This window comes from Amblyraja radiata, chromosome 7 (genome assembly GCF_010909765.2).
Source record: "Amblyraja radiata isolate CabotCenter1 chromosome 7, sAmbRad1.1.pri, whole genome shotgun sequence".
Classification (NCBI taxonomy): Eukaryota; Metazoa; Chordata; class Chondrichthyes; order Rajiformes; family Rajidae; genus Amblyraja; species Amblyraja radiata.
This window is the reverse complement of record NC_045962.1, coordinates 83633451-83652105: the sequence shown is the minus strand read 5'-3', so window position 1 is coordinate 83652105 and position 18655 is coordinate 83633451. Positions and strand designations below refer to the sequence as shown.

The following is an 18655-nucleotide window of genomic DNA, read 5'->3' as shown; positions in this document are numbered from 1 at the left end:
CAATTTTACCAAAGCCAATGAGCCTACAATCCCGCACATCTTTGGAGTGTGGGAGGAAACCGGAGCACCCGGGGGAAACCCGCACGCGGTCACAGGGAGAACGTGCAAACAGCGCCCGTAGTCGGGGTCGAACCCGGACCTCTGGCGCCGTGAGGCAGCAACTTTACCGCTGCGCCACCATGCCCCCCCCCAATGGGTGAAGGTGACATTGGCCCTTGAACTTCACGGGAGCACAGAAAGATAGCAGAAAGGTGTCGGGCTTGACGGGGAGGATGGCAGGAGAATGGGGTTAGGATGGAGAGATAGATCAGCCATGATCGAGTGGCGGAGTGGACTTGATGGGCCGAATGGCCGAATTCTGCTCCTACCACTTGTGAATTTATGAACATGTAGCGAGCGGTGTGTGTTACGGCTGCAGCTCATGGTTCTGCTTGTGCACAGTCTGGCAAGGGGCAGTGTGTGGAGAGGAGAATTGTTCAGGGTGCTGGAAAACCAGGAGATTTAAAGGCACTGTGACAGCTGGTGAATTTCTGTAACGCCATTTAGCCTTGGGGTTAAATCAATCAATCAATCGGTTTGTACAAAGCCAATGCAATCGTCGGTGGGGGGGGGGGGGGGGGGGGGGGGAGGAAAGGAGAGGCAGAGAGCCGCAGCTTGCAATAAACAGGGCGGGCATGTTAATATGAAGACACACAGTGCTGGAGGAACTCAGCGGGGTCAGGCAGCATCTCTGGAGAACGTTTCTGTGGTGACGTTTCGGGTCGTGACCCTTCCCCAGACTAATTGTCCTTTAGTTTAGTTTAGAGATACAGCAGGGAAACAGGCCCTTCTGCCCATCGAGTCCATATGTACACACAAGAATCGGGGAGGCACGGTGGTGCAGCGGTAGAGTTGCTGCCTAACGGTGCCAGTCGATTCCAGGTTCGATCCTGACTACGGGTGCTGTCTGTATGGAGTTTGCACGTTCTCCCCGTGACCGCGCGGGGTTTCTCCGAGATTTCCGTTTTCCGCCCACGCTCCAAAGACGTACAGGTTTGTGGGTTTAATTGGCTTGGAATAAGTGTAAATTGTCCCTAAGTGTAATTGTGTAGGATAGTGTTAATGTGCGGAGGTCACTGGTCGGTGCAGGCTTGGTGGTCCAAAGAGCCTGTTTTCGCACTGTATCTCTAAAGTAAACAAAACTAAACTAATCACCAGTACCCACTAGGGACAATTTTGGAAGCCACAACTGCAAGCCTGCACTTCTGTGAGATGTGGGAAGAAACCGGAGCACCCGGATGAAACCCACGCGGTCACAGGTTGAACGTGCAAACTCCGTACAGACAGCACCCAAGGTCAGGATCGAACCCAGGTCTCTGGCGCTGTGAGGCAGCAACTCTACCGCTGAGCCACCGTGCGGACAAATAGTCTGTGGTAGGGTCCAAACCTGAAACATCAGGCAGAGGAGATTAGCTTGGCATCATTTTCGGCACAAATATTGTGGGCCAAAGGGCCTGTACTGTTCTATGTTCTACTGTGCTTTGTTCTAATCTGAGTATTAAATCCACTGTGCTTCAGGATGGGTGTGAAGTTCTCGGAGAGAAAGTCGAGATTTTCCAGATTGGTTCCAGGGAAGAAGAATTTTAGCTAGAAGTCAGACAGGAACAAAGATAGACAGAAATGTAATGATGAGGCACTGGTCACATCACATTTGGAGAATCGTGAGCAGTTTTGGGCCCCATATCTGAGGAGAGATGTGCTGGCTCTGGAGAGGGTCCAGAGGAGGTTCAATGAAAATGATCCCAGGAATGATTGGGTTAACATGATGAGTGTTTGACAGCACTGGAGTGCATACTGTCGTTGTGTCCTTGGGCAAGACACTTCACCCACCTTTGCCTGTGTGTGAATGTGTGTGAGTGATTGGTGGTGGTCGGAGGGGCCGTAGGCGCAGATTGGCAGCCACGCTTCCGTCAGTCTGCCCCAGGGCAGCTGTGGCTACAGAAGTAGCTTACCACCACCGAGTGTGACTGAGGAGTGAATGAATAATGCGATGTAAAGCGCCTTGAGTATTAGAAAGGCGCTATATAAATCCCATCCATTATTATTATTATTACTCGCTGGAGTTTAGAAGGATGAGGGGGCGACCTCGTGGAAAAGTACTGAATAGCGAAAGGTCTGGATGGAGTGGATGTGGAGAGGATGTTTCCACTCGCGGGAGAGTCTAGGACCAGAGGGCACATCATCAGAATTAAAGGGCGTACCTTTATAAAGCAGATGAGGAGGATTTTCTTTAGCCAGAGGGTGGTGAATCTGTGGAATTCATTGCCACTGACAGCTGTGGAGGACAATTCATTAGATATTTTTAAAGCAGAGATTGACAGGTTCTTGATTAATAAGGGCATCAAAGGTTATGGGGAGAAGGCAGGAGAATAGGGTGGAGAGGGAAAGATAGATCAGCCATGATTGAGTGGCAGTCGACTCAATGGGCTGAATGGCCAAATTCTGCTCCTTTGCCTCATGAAGAGAACAAAGTCATCATCATAAATAGGAGGATAATGAACTATCCATTTGAAGATAGTTCTGGAACCAAAGTACAGGGGCAAAACATAGAAACATAGTAAATAGGTGCAGGAGTAGGCCATTCAGCCGTTCGAACCTGCACCACCATTCAATATGATCATGGCTGATCATCCAACTCAGTATCCTGTACCTGCCTTCTCTCCATACCCCCTGATCCCTTTAGCCACAAGGGCCACATCTAACCCTCTTAAATATAGCCAATGAACTGGTCTCGGCTACCATCTGTGGCAGAGAGATCCAGAGATTTGATACTCTCTGTGAAAAATGTTTTTCTCATCTCTGTCCTAAAGGATCCTTAAACTGTGACCCCTTGTTCTGGACTTCCCCAACATCGGGAACAATCTACCTGCATCAAGCCTGTCCAACCCCTTAAGAATTTTGTACGTTTCGATAAGATCCCCCCTCAATCTTGTAAATTCTAGCGAGTACAAGCCGAGTCTATCCAGTCTTTCTTCATATGAAAGTCCTGACATCCACGGAGGGGTTGTTAACCTGGAGGTAGGCGTGATGTGGAACTTATTGTTTGGCAAGTTGATGGAAACATTTGATCAAAGTTGAGAAGTAATTGCAGAGCCATCTGATAGTTTAGAGATACAGCGCGGAAATGGGCCCATTCGTCCCACCTAGTCCTCGCTGATCAGCGATCCCCGCAGGTTAACACTACCCTACACACACACACACACACACACACACACTTACACACTACCCTACACACACACACATTTATACCAAGCCAATTAACCTACAAACCTGGTATGTGGGACCAAACCGAAGATCTCGGAGAAAGCCCACGCGGTCACAGGGGGAACGTACAAACTCCGTACAGACAGCGCCCATTAGTCGGGATCGAACCCGGGTCTCTGGCGCTGCAAGCGCGGTAAGGCAGCAACTCTGCCTCCGTGCTGCCCAAAGGAGAAGGAAAATTATCTGCAGAGCACCAGCGGAGAGTGAGTGAATGGGACTGAATGGATTACTCTATAAGTTGGGCTGAAAGGTCTGTTTCTCTGCTGTACGACTGCATGCGAGGTAGGAGATGGTGGCTTCCCTCTCGCTTCTGCCCTTATTCTTGGACCTGCTTAAAATTAATCAGGAAAATCGGCACGGTGGTGCAGCGGTAAAGCTGCTGCCTCACAGCGCGGGAGACCCCCCCCCCCCCCCACCGGGTTTGAACCCGACTACGGGTGCTGTCTGCACGGAGTTTGTACGTTCTCTCCGTGACCGCGTGGGCTCCCTGGTTTCCTCCCACGCTCCAAAGATGTACGGGTTTGTAGGTTAATTGGCTCGGTAAAATGATACGTTGTCCCTTGTGTGCGTGGGATGGCGTTGGTGTGCGGGGGTCGGTGGGCCGAAGGGCCTGTTTCCGTGCTGTATCTCTAAGCTAATCAATCACGCTGGAGACAGGAAACGTGTTCCCGATGTTGGGGGAGTCCAGAACCAGGGGCCACAGTTTAAGAATAAGGAGTAAGCCATTTAGAACTGAGACGAGGAAACACTTTTTCTCACAGAGAGTTGTGAGTCTGTGGAATTCTCTGCCTCAGAGGGCGGTGGAGGCCGGTTCTCTGGATGCTTTCAAAAGAGAGAGCTAGATAGGGCTCTTAAAGATAACGGAGTCAGGGGATATGGGGAAAAGGCAGGAACGGGGTACTGATTGGGGATGATCAGCCATGATCACATTGAATGGTGGTGCTGGCTTGAAGGGCCAAATGGCCTACTCCTGCACCTATTGTCTATTGTCTATAAAACCTCCAAACTAAACAAAACTGACGTCTGAAGAAGGGTCTCGACCTGAAACGTCACCCATCCCTTCTCTCCGGCGAGGCTGCCTCTCCCGCTGAGCATTTACCTCCAGCATTTTGCGTCTATTTTGAGGTCAAACCAGCATCTGCAGTAAATTTTTCACATAATAATCATCTGGTGAAACATTAATTATTTTTCCACGGGCGCTATCTGACCCTGCGTGACATTGTCAGCTCTGTTTGTTTTAATTTCTCGTGGCCTCAGCCTGCTTTCTCTGTGGAGAAACGGTGGTGGTTTTTGGAACAGATTGACATTGAGCTAGCAATCGCGTTTCCAGTTCAAGGTCTGGTCGGGTGGAAATGGGAAAATGGTTCTGATGGTGCGGCTGGCAACATGCTTTCACACAGTTGGAGTTAATGCATAACCCCAGGGTGGTATATAATTCGACTGAGCAAACAATACAAAGTGCTGGACGAACTCAGCAGGCCAGGCAACACCTGTGTTTTGGATGACAAAATGCTGGAGTCACTCAGCGGGACAGGCAGCATCTCTGGAGAGAAGGAATGGGTGACGGGTTTCCGATTGAGACCCCTCGGTCTGAGAGTCGGGGAAAGGGAAACGAGGGATGTAGAGATACACCGCGGAAACAGGAACCTTCGGCCCACCGAGTCCGCGCCGGCCAGCGATCCCCGCACGCTCATACCATTCAACTCGCACAAGGAGCAGTGTACAATTTTACTGAAGCTGATTAACCTACAAACCTGCGCGTGTTTGGGGTGTGGGAGGAAACCGGAGAAAAACCAACGCAGGTCACGGGGAGAACGTACAAACTCCGTACAGACAACACCCACAGGCAGGATCGAACCCGGGTCTCTGGCGTTGTAATACCCCTGTCCCACTTAGGAAACCTGAACGGAAACCTCTGGAGACTTTGCGCCCCACTCAAGGTTTCCGTGCGGTTCCCGGAGGTTTTTGTCAGTCTCCCTACCTGCTTCCACTGCCTGCAACCTCCGGCAACCACCTGCAACCTCCAGGAACCGCACGGAAGCCTAGGGTGGGGCGCAAAGTCTCGAAAGGTTTCCGTTCAGGTTTCCTAAGTGGGACAGGGGCATAAAAGGCAGCAACTCTACCGCTGCGCCACCGTGCTGCCCACGGACATTTCTAAACAGCAAGCAGGGGGATTCATTGGGAGTTGGGTGGGTGACCTGAGGTGGTAGCATTAGTTGAGGAGAGATGAGGAGAATCCATTTGAAACCGAAGGTTAACATGAGTAGGCCATTCGGCCCTTTGAGCCTGTTCTACCGTTCTCCATATCCCTTAATGCCCATAAATCTATCGTTCTCAGGTTCGGACAAGGTCAGTGATGGAAATTTCACAGCTCATATAATCAGGTGAAACATTAACTCTTTATCATAGCAGCGTGGCAGCTGTTAGAGCTGCAGCCTCGCTGTGCTGGAGGCCCAGGTTCGATTCCAACCTTGGGCATTGTCTGTGGGGAGTTTGCTCACTCTCCCTGTGACCAAGTGGGTTTCCTCCGGGTGCTCCGGTTTCCTCCAACATCCAAAAGACGTGCGGGGTTTTTTAGGTTAATTCACCCTCCGTAAATTGCCTCTAAATGTGTAAGGAGTGGAGACGGAAGTGGGATAACATAGCACTTGTGTGAATGGGTGATCGATGGTCGGTAGTGGGCTTTGGGCCAAAGGGCCTGAAGGTCTGAACTATAGGGAGAGGTTGAGTACGCTGCGACTCTATTCATTGGTGTGCAGGAGGATGGGGGGGGGGGGGGATCTTGCAGAAGTGTATAAAATCATGAGAGGAATAGATCGGGTAGATGCACAGAATCTCTTGCCCAGAGTAGGGGAATCAAGGACCAAAGGACATTGGTTCAAGGTGAAGGGGAAAAGATTTAATAGGAATCTGAGGGGTAACTTTTTCACACAAAGGGTGGTGGGTGTATGGAACAAGATGCCGGAGGAGGTAATTGAGGCTGGGACTATCCCAACGTTTAAGAAACAGTTAGACAGGACATAGATAGGACAAGTTTGGAGGGATATGGACCAAGCACAGGCAGGTGGGAATAGTGTAGTGGGAATAGTGTAGCTGGGACATGTTGGCCGGTGTGGGCTAGTTGGGCCGAAGGGCCTGTTTCCGCACTCTATGACTCTTTGACTATGACCTGTTTAAATGCTGTATCTCTAAACTAAACTAAAACTATTCCACGCGGGGGGGGGGGGGGGCAAGGTGGGGATATGGTCCATGTGCATGAGGTTAGTATGGAGAGTCATAAAGCGTGAAAACAGGCCATTCGTCCCAACTTGCCCATGCTATCTCACAACATGTGGCCCATATCCCTCAAAAACCCATCATATCCATGTACCTGTCCAAAAGTTCCTTAAATGTTGTGATAGTACCTGCCTCAACTACCTCCTCTGGCAGCTCGTTCCATACACCCACCACCCTTTGTGTCCAAGCAAGTTCCTATTAAATCTTTCCCCCCCCTCCCCACTCCTTAAACCTATGTCCTCTCGTTCTTTATTCCCCTACTCTGGGATAAAGACTCTGTTCATCTACCCTACCTATTCCTGATAGGATTCGTTAGATTGACATCAAGGGTTGGCGCTGACATGGTGGGCCGAATGGCCTGTTCCTGTGCTGTGTTGTTCTATCTTCTTTGTTAGCAGGGACTTTGAAAATGCAGCCAGACGCACACTTGAAGAGAAATGTCTGTGTGGACGGAATGAGACCGCTTGCCAAAGAGCTGCCACAGCCATGATGGGCGGAATGGCCTCCTGCGGTGTCGCTCCAAGACCTCCACCTCTCCAGCCTGCTGTCAGGAATGTTCTGACCCAGTTCCAGGACTTCCATGGGACCGAGTGGCTTTGCACTCTGCTGGCCCTGTTACCCAACGCTGAGGTCAGTCAGTCACTCCAAACTTTGGTGCATATAATAACCCGTTCTTATCGCCAGGATTGAAACTACCATTGCATTGCTGCAGAAAATGATCTTTCATTTAAATTTAATTTTCCTCAGGGATCTCCGAATCTCCGCTCAAACCAGTCCAGCACAGTCTGAAGAAGGATCTCGATCCATTCCTTCTCTCCAGAGATGCTGCCTGTCCCGCTGAGTTACTCCAGTGTTTTGTGTCTATCTTCAACATCAGAGAGTGTGGCTCTCTGCCAGTTGTGACTGTGGAGGACTCTCGCTGAAATGGTCTCCGGTCAGCTCGGGTGGAACCTGATTCAAGCGCTTACGGAAGGCCGGCTGTAACTGGACAAGATGTAAGGAAGAAGGTAAATATGAGCATTTCTAGCTGGAATGAATGACTGAATAAGTTTATTGGCCAAATATATTCACATACAAGGAATTTGCCTTGGTGCTCCGCCCGCAAGTGACAACATGAAACATGAGTGACAGTTAAGGGGCTGTCCCACTTTACGAGCTAATTCAAGAGCTCTCCCGAGTTTTAAAAAAAATCAAACTCATGGTAAGCACGTAGAATGTACGTAGCGGGTACGTCGGAGCTCGGGAACGTCTCTTAGCGGCTCGTAACGCTAACGGCAGGTACTCGGGAACCGCGGTAAGGTCGGGAAGGCTCGTGAAGATTTTTCAACATGTCGAAAAATGTCCACGAGATCCCCGAGTACCTACGAGCTGCCATTACCATAATTCTCCGAGTTCGAAATAGGGGAAACTCGGGAGAACTCTTGAATTAGCTCGTACAGTGAGAAAGCCCCATTAGGAATGACACATAAAACATTAAACATTAATAATAAAACATTGTCGATTAAACATGTGAATTGAATAAAATACCAGAGCAAAAAGAGGCTACAGATTTTTGGTTATTGAGTAGAGCAACTACTCGTGGGGAAAAAACGCTGTTTTTATGTCTGGCTGTGGCAGCTTTGACAGTCCGGAGTTGCCTTCCAGGGGGAAGTGATTCAAAGGGTTTGTGGCCAGGGTGAGAGGGGTCAGAGATGATCTTGCCCGCTCGCTTCCTGGCCCTTGCAGTGTACAGTTCATCAATGGAGGGAAGGTTGCAGCCAATAACCTTCTCAGCTGATCGGACGATTCGCTGCAGCCTCCAGGTGTCGTGCTTGGTGGCTGAGCCAAACCAGACCATGATGGAGAAGGTGAGGACAGACTCTACAATGGCCGTGTAGATTTGGACCATCAAGAACAAAGTGCTGGAAGAAATCAGAGGATCAGACAACCTATATGGAAGGAAATAGGCTGTCAAGGTTAATGGTCGAGACCTTTCTTCTTTCGAATTTACATGCCCATTCCATCCACATTTTACTGCTCCACTGCAGAATCTCATCAAGGTTTGCCTATCTTGAAGAAGCTCTGCTCCTCTCTTAGACAGGAGTTCTGCGAGACCCTCTCTCACCGCTCCCCCTCTGCGATTCCTGCTGCTTTCCTGTAAGCCCCCAACCCGAAACACCACCTATGCATATTCTCCAGAGATGCTGCCTGACCCGCTGAGTTTCACCAGCTTTTTGTGTGTTAAGGGCCTGTCCCACTTGGCCGTCATTTGCGCCTCATTTACACGTCATATGTAAAATGTGGTCGTCGCGTTGTGACGCACGGGTAGCGTGTGGGTAGCGCGTGACGGGCGCATGAAGATGCGTGAAGGAGTGTGGAGTTGCGCGCGGTATCGCGTGGCATTCCAGGATTTCGTGCTGCACAAAATCCTCGCGCGCCACCTGCGTGACGTATCGCGTATGCACGCTGACGCATTGGGTACGCACGCTGACGCATTGGCGTCGCACGCTGCGTCCCGACGTCTCACGTGTATCTTGTGGTGACGCATGGTTACGTCACCGTGTGTCGCCGCGCGCCGCAGGGTATTCTAATGACGTCACGCGGACCAGACGGAATGATGTCGCGTGATTTGCGCTCGACGTTCCGCGTAACGACACGTCGACCTATTTTACATATGATGCGTAAATGAGGCGCAAATGACGGCCAAGTGGGACAGGCCCTTTACTTGAGTTTGACTTGGTTGTATTTATGTATGGCATTGTCTGATCTGTTTGGATAGCATGCAGAACATGAACAAATTGGGTCGAAGGGCCTGTTTCTGTGCAGCATAACCCCTCTATGACTTCATCCAGCATGGAAACTGGCCATTCGGCACAACTTGCCCGTGCCCACCAAGATGCCCAATTGAAAATGAATCGGGGTGAACATACGAAAAGAGGAGCTGGAGGAGGCCATTCGGTCCGTCAAGCCTGCCCCACCATTCAATCTAATCATGGCTGTTCCAAACTATTAAAAGGACTGCAGAAGCCCCCCCTAAACATCACCCAGTGGCAGATTATTTCAAGGTTTTGCCCAGAAAACAATACGTTCGTGAACCATTCACTGAGCTGGACGATTGTGGTCACCCAGACCACAAGATACCCCCGGGTACCCATCCAGAGTATCCAGAATGGCACGGTGGCACATCGGTAGAGTTGCTGCCTCACAGGGCCAGCGACCCTGGTTCGATCCTGACCACGGGTGCTGTCTGCACGGAGTTTGTATGTTCTCCCCGTGACCTGCGTGGGTATTTTTTTTCCGGGTGCTCTGGTTTCCTCCCTTTCTCCAAAGACGTTGGTAACATCGTAAAATTATCCCAAGTGTGTGTTGGATAGTGTTAGTGTGCCGGGATCGCTGGGTGGGCCGAAGGGCCTGTTTCCGCGGTGTATATCTAAACTAAACTGCAGATGCAGTACAATAGATACAGCGAAGAGGAAGATACAGAATGCAGAATATAGTTCTCAGCATCGTAGCACACCAGTTCCAGAGACAAAGTCCAATGTCCGCAATGGGGTAGAGGACCATTGTTAACATTAGGCTGAAGAGAAGCAGGCAAGAGTTGATGTTACTGACAGTTTTAATAATCGTGCTGCAGTATATTACATATATTCTGCTTGGGCAGCTCACAACTCATCGTTGTGAAACTGAATTTTTTAACGCTAGACAACTTCCACAAAACAACTACCCTTTCTCTCCATAAACCCCGCCCCCATTGCCCCCCCTTCCCTCTCCTGAGCCCTGTTTGACCTTGCACCTCTTTCCCCTCCCCCTCCACTATTCCTAAACAATTTGAGCCTCATCAATCCTCTAGCTTCACAATTCGCAACTCCAATCCTTTTGACTCGCACTGTGTGTGTGTGTGTGTGTGTGTGTCTCTGGCTTTTGTCCAACCATCTGCCTATCAAAACTCCCCATTCCCCCTCCCCCCACCCCTTACCTTTGACCTCCTTGACCTGCCATGCTTTGTCCTTTCCCTCCTCCCTTCCAGCTTTCTTTCTCTCTCACCCCCTACAATCGGTCTGAAGAAGAGGCCCGTCCTGAAACGTCACCTATCCACGTTCTCCAGGAATGCCGGCTGACCCGATGAGTTACTCCAGCACTCTGTCTCTTTCCTTGGTGAATCAGCATCTGCAGTTCCTCAGTTCTGCTATATTACCACTTCATGTTCATGTCAGAGGAGCAGAATTAGGCCATTCACCCCCCCCCCCCCCCCCCCCCCATCAAGTCTACTCTGCCATTCAATCATGGCTGATCTATCTCTCCCTCCTAACCACATTCTCCTGCCTTCTCCCCATAACCCCTGACACCTCTGTGTTCCTTCCTGTACATGTTGGCTGCTCCACTGGAAAATCTCCTCAAGGGTTTGCCTACTCTGAACAAGTTCTCCTCTAATCAGAATCTGAAGGGTCCCGACCCAAAACTTCACCTATACCCTTTCCCCCAGAGATCGTGCCTGACCCGTTGAGTTACTCCAGCTTTTTGTGTCTATCTTCAGCCCAAAATAAACCACCAGTCTGTGGAATATCATTCAATTGCGAGTCTTAAGAGAATGGCTGGTGATTGTCCTGAGAATACATTATGTTCTGCATACTTCATTAATTCTGTTTACTGGAATTGGATCAGATTTATTGAAGGCCGTTACATTCTATGTTTGGGGAAACTGTTATCGGAGTATGGACTTAAAAAAAAAAAAAAACTATTTCATGGGATAACGTTGCTGATAACAGCACTTTCTGCTGAGTCCAGATTGCCCTTGAGGTTGCCGTGAGTTATATTTAGACTTTGGACTTTAGAGATACTGTGCGGAAATAGGCCCTTCGGCCCACCGAGTTCGTGCCGACCAACGATCGCACCGTACATCAGCACTCGTCTACACACTAGGGACAATTTGACAACATACCAAAACCAATTAACCTGCAAACCTGCAGGTCTTTGGAGTGTGGGAGGAAACCGGATCATCTGTGGAAAACCCACGCAGGTCACGGGGAGAACGTGCAAACTCCGTACAAACAGCACCGTAGTCGGGATCAAACCCGGGTCTCCGGCGTTGTAAGGCAGCAGCTCTACCGCTGCGCCACCGTGCCGTCCCGAAACATTAAAGGCTGTGTTGTACGAGGAAGTGCACAAGATAGATCGGCCATGATCGAATGGCGGGGTAGACTCAGTGGGCCGAATGGCCTAATTCTGCTCCTACGTATTATGAATTTATCAAGATCCCAGTCTCTGACATGCTGCCGTGACTATAACTGTATCAGAATCATAGTGTGGAAACTGGCTCTTCGGCCCAACTTGCCAACACTGAACATAATGCCCCATCTACCCTAGCCCCACCTGCCTACATTGGGCTCATATCCCTCTAAACCTGCCCTATCCGTGTACCTGTCCATATGTTGTTTAAATAGAAACATCGAATCATAGAAAATAGGTGCAGGAGTAGGCCATTCGGCCCTTCGAGTCTGCACCGCCATTCAATATGATCATGGCTGATCAACCATCTCAGTATCCTGTACCTGCCTTCTCTCCATACCCCCTGATCCCTTTAGCCACAAGGGCCACATCTAACTCCCTGTTAAATATAGCCAATGAACTGGCCTCAACTACCTTATGTGGCAGATAATTCAACAGATTCACCACCCTACATACACTAGGGTCAATTTTACATTTATGCCAAGCCAATTAACCTACAAACCTGCATGTCTTTGGAGTGTGGGAGGAAACTGGAGAGCTCGGAGAAAAGAGGTCACAGGGAGAACGTACAAACTCCATACAAACAAGCACCCGTAGTCTGGATCGAACCCGGGTCTGGCGCTGCAAGTGCTGTAAGGCAGCAACTCTACCGTGGCCGCCCAGACATGTCGAATCTCTTCAAACTTCTGGGACAGTGAGCGGAGATGTTGTAGAGAGTTTCCAAGTCTTTGGAGGTCAGGTTCTATTTTAGTTTAGTTCATTGGCAAGTTTTCTGAAGTACAGTGAAATGCTTTTCGTTGTGTGCTATCCAGTCAGTGGAAAGACTATATGTGATTACAATCAAGCTGTCCACAATGCACAGATACAGAATAAAGTGTATAACATTTACTGCAAGATAATGTCCGATTACAGATAGTTCAGTCTCCAATGATGTGGATGGGAGGTCAGCTCCACACTCTAGTTCAGTTGCCTGATAACAGCTGGGAGGAAACTGTCCCTGAATCTGGAGGTGATTAAGAAGGAACTGCAGATGCTGGAAAATCGAAGGTAGACAAAAATGCTGGAGAAACTCAGCGGGTGAGGCAGCATCTATGGAGCGAAGGAAATAGGCAACGTTTCAGATCGAGACCCTTCTTCAGACTGATGTGGGGGTGGGGGGGCAGGAAGAATAAAGGAAGAGGCGGAGACAGTAGGCTGTGGGAAAGCTGGGAAGGGGAGGAGGAGTTTTCACACTTCTGTACCTCTTGCCTGATGGGAGAGGGGAGAAGAGGGAGTGAGCGGGGTGAGAATGGTCCTTGATGATGCTGCTGGCCTTGCCGAGGCAGCAGGAGGTGTAGATGGAGTCGATGGAAGGGAGGTTGGTTTACGTGATGGTCCGGGTTGCGTCCACAACTCTCGGTGATTTTGTGCCTTTATTTGGACGGAGCTGTTCCCAAGCCATGCTTTGATGCATCCCGATAAAATGCTTCCCAAGGCGCATCTGTAGAAGTTGGTGAGAGTTGTTGTAGGTTGAGACACACCAAACTTTCTAAGCCTTCTTAGGAAGTTTAATTTAGAGATACAGAGTGGAAACAGGCCCTTCGGCCCACCGTGTCCGCACCGACCAGCGATCCCTGCACATTAACACTATCCTACACATATTAAGGACAAATGACACTTACACCAAGCCAATTCACCTACACACCTGTGTGTAAGAAAGAACTGCAGATGCTGGTTTAAATCGAAGGTAGACACAAAACGCTGGAGGAACTCAGCGGGTGAGGCTACAAACCGAGTGTGGGAGGAAACCGAAGATCTCGGAGAAAACCCACACGCTCGCGGGGTGAATGTAGAAAACTCCCTACAGATAGCACCCGCGGTAAGGATCGGACCATGCTCCAAAGGTCCCTGACGCTGTAAGGCAGCAGCTCTACCGCTGCGCCACCTTGCCCTAGCGGCGTTGGTGTGTTGAGCTCCACTGAGACGGGGCCTGGGCCTTCTGGTCAGCTTTGGCTGGGTGCCCAAGGACCATAGCATTCCTTTTGTCCATTGCCAACCCCAGGTGAGGTATCCCGTCACTTTTCTGACAGGTTGAGATCGGTACATGGATACACAAAGTCCCTCTGCATTGAAGAAATAAATTAATGGCTTCATGAACTGATTTCAATAAAGTACACTTTGTGCTTTGCACATACTTCATCCATTTAATCGGGCAGTTTCTACCCCCCACCATCATCTACCCCCCACCACAACTAACCCCCGGGGCCCTGCATAAATCAGCCCCGGCGGTCTAATACCAGTGGAATTAATCCGCTCGAAGGAAGGGGCTAGTCTCTGCTTTCAGTCAGGATAACTTTGTTTGCAGCTCAGTAACTTGGGCAGACATTCATCTCACTGAAGCTGCTTTTTGAGTACTTTCTGACAGCTCATAGAGTTATACAGCGTGGAAACAGGCCCTTCAGCCCATCTTGTCCACGCCAACCAACATGTCCCATCCACACATGTCCCACCTTCCCTGTGTTTGGCCCATATCTCTCTAAACCGATATTCCCGATGTTGGGGAAGTCCAGAACAAGGGGTCACAGTTTAAGGATAAGGGGGAAATCTTTTAGGACCGAGATGAGGAAAACATTTTTCACACAGAGAGTGGTGAATCTCTGGAATACTCTGCCACAGAAGGTAGTTGAGGCCAGTTAATTGGCTATATTTAAGAGGGAGTTAGATGTGGCCCTTGTGGCTAAAGGGATCAGGGGGTATGGAGAGAAGGCAGGTACAGGATACTGAGTTGGATGATCAGCCATGATCATATTGAATGGCGGTGCAGGCTCGAAGGGCCGAATGGCCTACTCCTGCACCTGTTTTCTATGTTTCTATGTAAACCTGTCCTATCCACGTGCCTGTCCAAAAGTTTCTCAAACATTGCCATAATACCTGCCTAAGAAACATTTAAACAGGTACATGGAATGGACAGGTTTAGAGGGATGGTGCTTCCGCTCTTTAAACTTTTATCCTCTCTAAAGGACTTGTGAGTGCTGGTGCAGGATTTTCCTAAAAAGTTAATTTTGCAAGTCGAATCTGTCACAAGGAAGGCAAATGCAATGCTAGCATTTATTACAAGAGGGCTAGAATACAAAAACAGGGATGTAATGCCAAGGCTCTATAAGGCACTGGTGAGGCCACGTTTGGAGTATTGTAAGCAATTTTGGGCACCATATCTGAGGAAGGTTGTGCTGGCTCTGGAGAGGGCCCTGAGGAGGTTTACAAGAATGATCCCAGCAATGAGTAGGGATGAGCGTTTGACGGCACTGGGTCTGTACTCGCTAGAGTTCAAAAGGATGAAGGGGGGGGGGGGGGGGGCCTCATTGAAACTTACCGAATAGCGAAAGATTTGGACAGTGTGGTTGTGGAGAGGATGTTTCCACTAGTGGGAGAGTCAAGGATTAGAGGTCACAGCTTCAGAATTAAAGGACGTTCCTTCAGGAAGGAGATGAGGTGGAATTTCTTCAGTCAGAGGGTGGCGAATCTGTGGAATTTGTTGCCACTGAAGGCTGCGGAGGCCAAGTCAATGGATATTTTAAGGCAGAGATAGATAGATTCTTGATTAGTACGGGTGTCAGGGGTCATGGGGAGAAGGCAGGAGAATGGGGGTATGAGGGAGAGATGGATCAGCCATGATTGAATGGTGGAGTCGATTTGACAGCCCAGTGTACTGTCCAGGTACACTACAAGGTACTTGTCCTCCTTGGTAAACTGCAAATCCACACCTTTGATGAAGACAGGGGTGTTCCTCTCCTCCCAAAGTCACTGGACGATGCGGCCAGAGGCGACGGCTACAACAGGCCTTTATGGTCAGCTACAGCCGTGACCATGAAAATGATGCTCACCAGCTCGACCATCCCATCAACAAGAGAGTAGCCCTGATCTACCATCTGCCTCATTGGAGTCCCTCAGACTATTTCTAATTGGACTTTACTGGACCTCACGCTGCCTCGGCAAGGCCAGCAGCACAATCAAGGACGTGTCGCACCCCGGCCACTCCCTCTACTATCCCTCTCCCATCAGGCAAGAGGTACAGAAGTGTGAAAACGCCCACCTCCCGATTCAGGGACAGTTTCTTCCCAGCTGTTGTCAGGCAACTGAATCATCCTACCACCAGCTATAGAGCGGTCCTGAACTACTATCTACCTCATTGGAGACCCTTGTGCTATCTCTATCTTTAATCAGGCTTTACCTTGCACTAAACGTTATTCCCTTTATCATGTGACCGTACAATGTGGACGGCTCGATTGTAATCATGTATACACGATCAACGGTACACGTGGCAATAAACTAAACTGAATTAAACTAGCCACTTGCATATGCACTCTGTGGGCTGTTTCAATACATTCTGTTCTTAATTGGGGATTGTACTTAAAGGGCTTGTCCCACTTGGGCATCATTTGCGTGTAATTTACGCGTCACGATGCACGAAGCGCGTGTTATGCCGCGTATGGTGACATAGGCAGTGACGCACGGTCGCGCCCCAGGATTTTATGTACAAAATCGCCATCTGCTCGACGCGCAAATGAAGCCCAAGTGGGACAGGCCCTTAAGGCAATAATCTTCCTGATCTGTAGGCAAAAAGGCGAACACCTTTGTACCTTGGTACAAGTAGTTTGTACAACTTGATACAACTTGAAAGCGTTTGACGGCACTGGGCCTGTACTCGCTGGAGTTTAGAAGGATGAGGGGGAACCCTATTGAAACTTACCAAATAGTGAAAGGCCTGGATAGAGCGGGATCTAGTGGGAGAGTCTAGGACCAGAGGCCGTAGCCTCAGAATAAAACGGAGGTACCACGAGCAGTAAAGAACCACTGAACCGTTGATTGCGTCGACATTAATGTTGTCGTTTTCCACGGCAGGTCCTTGGAGCAGTGAGGCTGGAACATGGATGGAGAGAGAGTCTTTCGCCCCAGCCGCCCTTTGATACTGGCCCAGCCATCGACCGACGACTGAAGAGGCTTTGCCACAGTGAGTTTGCTCTTCATATGTGTTTTTCAGCGGATGCTTGAATAAGTCGTGCGGCTGTGGGAGTGAGAACCGCTGCATTCTGTTGCTGGCTCAGGCCGTGTAAGGTGCTGGTCAGGCCGCATTTGGAGTATTGTCAGCAGTTTTGGGCCCATCCTATCTGAGGACAGGATGTGCTGCTGTTGGAGAGGGTCCAGAGGAGGTTTACGGGAACGATCCCAGGAATGAGTAGGTGAACAAATGCCGAGCGTTTGGCGGGACTGGGCCTGTACTCGCTGGAGTTTAGAAGGATGAAGAGGGGACCTCATTGAAACGTACCGAATAGTGAAAGCCCTGGATAGAGTGGATGTGGAGAGGATGTTTCCACTAGTGGGAGAGTCTAGGACAGGAATGGGGAACCTTTTCATGTTGAAATGCCGCATTAAATTAGCTGTAATCTAATAAGGCCGCATCCAAGAAACCTCAATTAAATATAGGATTATTTTGTTGATTCTTCTTTTACTCTTTGGTATTTTAAATACGTTCATTTTAAGATTAAAATTAAAATAATAAAAGACGAACAAAAACATATTAATAAAAATAAAAGGATTTGTTCTACAAAATTTGGATTCATTCAAAAGGCCGCACTTAATGGCCTAGAAGGCCGCATGCGGAAGGCCGCAGGTTCCCCACTCCTAGTCTAGGACTAGAGGTCATAGCCTCAGAATAAAAGGGAGTATCTTTAGCAAGGAGATGAAGAGGAATCCCTTTAGTCGGAGGGTGGTGAATCTGTGGAATTCTTTGCCACAGACGGCTGTGGAGGCCAAATCAATGGATATTTTGGATAGGCAGATTCTTGATTAGTACGGGTGTCAGGGGTTATGGGGAAAAGGCAGGAGAATGGGGTTGAGAGGGAGGGATAGATCAGCCATGATTGAATGGCGGCGTAGACTTGATGGGCTAAGTGGCCCAATTCTGCTCCAAAACTTATGAAGTTGTAGCTGTGCTTATTACGATAAGGAAATCTCAACTGAGTTCATTGCGTACATTCTGCCGTGCACATTGTGATTCTGAGACCAGTCTGTCTGTGTGGAGTTTGCACGTTTTCCCTGTGACCGCGTTGATTTTCTCCTGGTGCTCTGGTTTCCTCCCGCACTCCAAATTATCCAACATACTAGGGACATTTTTACAATTTACCAAAGCAAATTAACCTACAAACCTGTGCGTTTTTGGAGTGTGGGAGGAAACCCCACGTGGTCACAGGGGGAACGTGCGAACTCCGTACAGACAGCACCCGTAGTCAGAATTGAACCCGGTTCTCTTGCGCTGTAAGGCGGTAACTCCGTGCAGCTCTTACTGTATGATGGAGAGAGACGATGTGTACTGCTTCAGTTTAGGTTAGAAATACAGTGCGGAAACAGGCCCTTCGGAGACTTTGCGCCCCACCCAAGGTTTCCGTGCGGTTCCCGGAGGCTTTTGTCAGTCTCCCTACCTGCTTCCACTACCTGCAACCTCCTGCAAGCTCCTGGAACCGCACGGAAACCTTGGGTGGGGCGCAAAGTCTCCAAAGGTTTCCGTTCAGGTTTCCTAAGTGGGACAGGGGCATTACACTATCCGACACACACTCGGGGACAATTTACACTTACACCAAGCCAATTAACCTACAAACCTGCACGTCTTTGGAGTGTGGGAGGAAACCGAAGATCTCTGAGAAAACCCACGCAGGTCCCGGGGAGAACGTACAAACTCCGGGCAGACAGTGCCCGTGGTTGGGATCGAACACCCGGGTCCCTGATGCTGTGAGGGTTCAAATAGCATAAATTGAGGGGGAAAAAAAAGAAATGAACAGATCTATAATCAAGCCCCTGGTGTAACGTGGAGCCAAGACCTTTTTTTAAAATTGTT

General features: G+C 49.4%; 1 protein-coding gene and 1 long non-coding RNA gene across 4 annotated transcripts in view; both read left to right on the top strand.

Moving 5' to 3' along the window:
- adcy5 (adenylate cyclase 5) overlaps positions 1 to 18655 on the top strand; it is a 266316-nt gene that overhangs the window by 21397 nt on the left and 226264 nt on the right. The window lies entirely within an intron of this gene.
- Positions 6810 to 18655, top strand: part of LOC116975577 — a 57901-nt gene continuing 46055 nt past the window's right edge. The window contains exons 1-3 of the long non-coding RNA XR_004412663.1: positions 6810 to 7209; positions 7327 to 7586; positions 16666 to 16774. This is a non-coding gene — a long non-coding RNA (uncharacterized LOC116975577). The remainder of the gene's footprint in view (positions 7210 to 7326; positions 7587 to 16665; positions 16775 to 18655) is intronic.